This window comes from Liolophura sinensis, chromosome 5 (assembly GCF_032854445.1).
Source record: "Liolophura sinensis isolate JHLJ2023 chromosome 5, CUHK_Ljap_v2, whole genome shotgun sequence".
In the NCBI taxonomy this organism is placed as follows: Eukaryota; Metazoa; Mollusca; class Polyplacophora; order Chitonida; family Chitonidae; genus Liolophura; species Liolophura sinensis.
In genome coordinates this window covers 3,954,112-3,960,141 of record NC_088299.1, presented here as the reverse complement: position 1 = coordinate 3,960,141, position 6,030 = coordinate 3,954,112, and positions in this window count along the sequence as shown.

The following is a 6,030-nucleotide window of genomic DNA, read 5'->3' as shown; positions in this document are numbered from 1 at the left end:
CACGACGATTGCTTGAAACTGTATTTTAGCCATGTGTTTATCATGTATTTTTGATTTTTCAGAACTCTTGTAGTACTGTGCCTCGTGCACCACAGTCTTCGCCAGGTGATTTGTTTTTCCCTACCCACTAAACAGATAAAGAGTGGTGTCAAATACTAATGGCAGGAGATTCCTCTCTCTGGGAATAGCAAACCCACGTGTCTAGCATTGTTACGCATGGCTGTCACACAATTCAGAAAAATTTTGTGCATTTTATGTGAATCTGTGTGAAACTTTATATGGACTAGAGAATAGATCTATGCAAATAATTTCGAAACATACGCGCAAAACTGCAGAACTTACCTGCGTTCTGGGTTGTCTTCAAAGTCAGCAATATTGTAGCATAGGACTAAATCTTCAGACGCTTGCTTTTCTTTACCTTAAAGCCCGTTCTGTACATGCTCATTGATTCGCACACCGAACTGTTACCTGGTTTATGTACGGAGGCACAAAAAACAAAATAGAAAAAAAACTTGGTATTCTTGTGGCTGAGCAAAACATTTTTTGTATGTCCCCCTTACTTCTCCGTATTAATAAATACTAGCATTATAAATGTTTTACTAGTTCTATAAATATACTGAAAGCTTGTTATCTAATTTAATAGTCACGTGAAAATTCTCACTTAGTCAACAAAGAAATAACAGGGAGAATCTTGCACATACGGAATGCATGCTGAAATTAACTGCAGTTTCAATTTTTTTTATTAAGCTATATTTTATTTTGTAACATTAAAAGACTCATTTAGTTAGAGCGCTAGCCCAGCGTAATAACCCAGGAACCTCTCACCAATGCGGTCGCTGTGAGTTCAAGCCCAGCTCATGCTGGCTTCCTCTCAGGCCTTATGTGGCGAGGTCTGCCAACAACCTGCGGATGGTAGTGGTTTTCCGCCGGGCTGTGCCTGGTTTCCTCCCACCATAATGCTGGCCAGCTTCGTATAAATGAAATATTCTTGAGTACGGCGTAAAACACCAATCAAATAAATAAGTAAGTTAAGACTTAAGCTGTCAACATCGACATTTTAAGGCTCAAATTCGTATTTTAGCTAATGTAGACTATAACAGTTGTAAGGTCAGTTTTGCACAGCATTGGTTTTATATTTTCAGATACCACGGGCCTGGAGAGGACTACTCACAATTTTCAGGTTCTGGAAAGGACGTAATATCCGGACCCTTCAATTAATCGTTTTATGCTTATACACTGGTTGTGAATTGGTTATACATATTGTTTATGAATGTTATGTTAAGTTTGTTTGTTAAAATCGTCCTATAAAACAGTCGTGTTTAAGTTGGTGCTTTATAAAGCCTTGAATTGAATTGTTAATCAGCCGAACTGAACGAAACGAATTTAACCATCAAAACGCGACCAAATGAATTCGACCAGGCAAACTCGAAGTCAAAGTGTTTTTGACCATGCTAACTTCGGCGGCTAGCATTACGGTGTGAAGAAACGGGAGAAAAAAAAACGGGCAGAGCCCAGACATTAGCACATACGACCGGAGGGGACGCTAGTATGATCTTGACTTAACACTCAGGGACCACTTCGATTATTTATTTGATTGGTGTTTAACACAGGACTCATGAACATTTCACTTCCACGACGACGACCAGCATTACTGTGGGGGAAAACGGGGGCGCTCCTGAAACTCCTGGATCATTGAGACGGGCTGGTACGCTAACCACCTCGGCCACGGAGGCCCCACGGATCGCTGTGAGAAACAAACCTGTGGCCAATGAGGTCGCGTGGTCTTTTCCTTTATAAGGAACCAACCTGGAATGACCACCATTTTATTTTTTTCGAGCTGTGGTTGCTGGAATTGAAGTCGTAGAATTTTTTGTCTAGGTATCCCCCAACCAGGGTCCTCTGTGGCCGAGGTAGTTAACGTGCCAGCAATGACTGAAGAAGCCCTCACCATGGGGTCGCTGGCTTCCCCACCTGGGGTATGTATGACGGTCTATTTTTAACCTGCGGATGGTCGTGAGTTTCCCCCCTAGGTTCTTCCCGGTTTCCTCCTACCGTAATGCTGGCTGCCGTCGTATAAGTGAAATATTCTTGAGTGAGGCGTGAATCACTTATCAAATAAATCAAATAAATCAATTAAAAGAAATGTATTCCCATTGTTCTAACACCTTAAATCAACGAGGAAGCGAAAGTCCACATAATTCTGTTCACACCAATAATATATTTTATATAGGTAAATATTTTATTACATACAGCGCACAAAATGGATAATTGCTCCCTATGGATAGTATTTGCTCGCCGTACTGTAATGTTTCATTACGGGTAGCGTAAGCTATTGATATGCTAATTACTACACAACGGGATTTTGTTAAACTGCGGGCGTCTACAGGAAACTGTTGTAAGTCATAAGTAAAAAAAATACTTCAGCACGGCGTTAAGCATTAAATAAATTCAATAACGTGATTATTTGGTACCGCGTGTAAAGGATACTGCTTTTGCAATAGCGTTATATAAATTCAAATCGCAGCACACCTGCAAACTGCAAATTATGATTACCCTCACACAGATCTATTTCATGACCCCTCCACCCCCACCCCCAACCGCGGCCAACTTTCTGTTGTACCCAACCTTTACCCTGCTCCTAGCAGTCGTCGTGCACAGCTCTGTCTCCCCTTCCCCACAATGGGCGGAGTATTGAAACAGCTGCTGGGACTCCATAATCGATGAATCACCTCTCGCCCACGGTTTACCTGGTGGCACTTGAATAATGACGCGTATCAGCTGGCGACGGTGAGGGTCACCTGGGGTGTGGGAGGGTTAGTTGAGGGATGGTGAATGGAGAGAAAAAAGCCAAAACAGATTTCAGCTTGAGGCTGTCGAAGATAGGGAAAGAATTCAAGCAGGGAAGTGACTTTGCAGAGACAAAAAAAGACTGGAAAACGTATCGGATATTTAGAACGATTTACACGATGTAGAAGGGACCTTCTCGTATGCCTTATAATAAAAGCTCTGATTTGACGATATCCGAAGAGGAAGTGGCCCCAAAACCAGTATTTCAAACCAAAAATTTTATATGCACATTTACGTGTATGGAAAGAATCACAATGTGCATAATTATGTTGAAGAGAAAGCAGAATATTTCTATATCTACTTCACAAAGCTCCACAAAGGCTGTGCATGATGCAATATTTCTGTTTGATTTAAAACATTTTCAAGTAAAGCAGAATAATTATGGAATTTAAACAGTTTTTTAAACCTGGGAGCCTTCCACAATTTCTCTGCGCATTTAAATTTCCTAGTCATTAAAATACAACAATCATGAGACCATTTTTTTTACAGGATTGGTTTGGATATGATTTACAAATTACGTTATTTTCTACCTGTGTTTCGAAAAAATGAAAACAAAACAAGCCCCACCGCCAAAAAAAAAAACAAACAAAAAAAACGAAGGCACCAGGCCTGGGTTAAAGTCACAGTAAATGTATCTCAAATTGTGAGGATAAAAGGTCTACATGCTTGGTACACATATCATATTTTTTTTCCTCGGGTTTCCTCCAGCCATAATTCTGGCTTCCGTCGCATAAGTGAAACATTCTCGAGTTTGTCGTAAAGCACCAAGAAAATAAATATATTTTGCGTAAGTGCGAATTCGCTAAAACAGCTTTATCTAATGGCTATGGCAGCACATCTTTAAGTTCACATTTAACACCGCTGTACTCCATCGCTTTGTACATTTTATGTCGTATATGAAAGATACATGTATGCATATTTATAATGCTGCATTTGAAATTTGAATTCTAACAGAATCTTAAACGTGAATTTAAACATAGAACAGTTATCCGCTATCTGATAATGAAATGTATTTTTCTCTTTGGTTCGACAAACTAATGTGTGTAAAAGGTTATTATTGTATGCATGGCTTAGCTTGGATCCATGTTAAACTAAATGTATAATTAATGCAGAACACATGTAAATGTATAATTAACCACATTAAAGTGAAATACATATTTAAAGGCTAGATTAGCAAAATATTACCTTTTATTATAGGAGATATTTGGTCCTGACTAATTGGTAAATTTCCTATCCAGGTCTGATTTTCATGATAATAAAGATGGGCAAGAAAAATTAACATAAGATTATATGCTTTTTCCCAGTTAATGCATTTCCCACGAAAATTAAGTATTAGGTACAATGAATTCTATGTCAAATCCACGGACAACTTAACTACGAAGTGAATTTGTCGCTCTGTACACACAGCGTTGTCATATGCGTTCAAAGTTTTGTGCAACGTAATATTGTCATTTAGTGCAACAGTTATATTAATATTTTTTAAATAAAATAACGCCGTAAGTGGGAAGGTCTGCCAGTAACCTGCGGATGGTGGTGGGTTTCCGCCGGGCCCTGCCTGGTTTCCTCCCACCATATTGCTGGCCGCCGTCGTATAAGTGAAATATTCTTGGGTACTGCGTAAAAAAACAATCAAATAATCAAATAACGATGTATGTAAATTTAACGGTGTACATATATATGGGAACGGCGATGAAAGCTGGAACTAAATATTGAATTATACAAACTGAATTATTTTCTCTTGTTAAATTCGTGGAAAGGAAAATGCATGTAAAATATCGTGTAGAGAGTAAATTATGCTAATCATGCCTAATTATTCATTCCGAGACTGTGAGAATTCCGAATTCCAAATGTAAGCTGACAAACTGGAACACCTGTCAGAGCCCCGGGTGTTGCGCGTGCTGCCACGCATGCGCAGTTTTGTACGCGCACCTTTGTGCTCAGACAGCTCGTGGCTGACTGGAGTAAGACAACTTGTTTAAGTGAGCCGGGCGGTGTTTTACAATAGATCCACTTCAAGGCGATGTAGGCAGCAATCTCAGTATATTGTTACGCCGGCAGGTGAGGAGGGATATCCCCGCAAGACCAACTTGGAGGCGAATGGGCTTGCCATGCTCCCCGGCCGCATTTACACAGCTGAATAATCTCCGTGAAGCATTCATCTTAGATCTGCAGGTTACGGCACTAAGTGCTATCTACAAAACGAATTGTTAAGTCAGACATCGGCCTGACGGTTTTACGCATTCAAAGAAAGGGTGTTTTGATTGGTTGTACATGTACGGCAAAAACAAAGGAAACCCGATCTGCCGTTAGCAACGGGCTTTGGATTTATCTGCCTTCCCTGTGGACAGTATTTGCTGATCACTACTACAACAACAGCATTAGATCGATTTGATAAGTAAGACGGCATGCCTGGAGCTGTACATGGGACACGTGGTACCACGCAATACGGTGTGGCTGTATCTAGTTTTATTTAGATTCAGCAGCACTACTGAGGACAAATCGTCGAGAAAACCTAACGGCATTGTCTAGGACTGTATTCAGTGAGCTGAGCTAGCAGACGACATTACGGTAAACCCTGCGTGATATACGACATATATGTACATTTATTTCGAAGTCAAGGGTACGCTGTGTTTCGCGCCAAACGAAACAGACTACTGTTTGGTGTTTGGGTTTGTACTGTGAAAACCGGAACATTCTCATGAAAACTCGGATAAGGACAATCTATGCGATCTTTCGCAATACTTCAACTAGGACTAGCTTTGATGACACGTTTTATCCTCATAATTTGTTCGCCGTCGCTATAGCAACACTGAAAATTAGTGCGGAAGAGCGTGCTAGGGGAATTTCCTCAGCTCACCCCCATTTAATTCTGGCGGGGAAGACAGCGCGTGAAGCGTGTCTGTGGGTATTAGGTTAATTAGGAGAGAGCCGTCTGTTGAAGAAGCTTAAATAATTACACTGAAGTTACCAAGGCCACGCTCTATAAAGCTGGGATTCGGTCAATAAACACAGTTAGAACGTCAGTTATTAGCTAGTTACAACACCTCGGGTTAAAAATGGACCGCCCCTGCTTGTCTCCCGGGGGTCTTCGGTGACGGCATCAGGTATGCGAGGCCTCCACATCCTGTGTCCTTGGTGACATTTACCATCACCGGTTGGAAGGATGCACCCATATACGTTGCA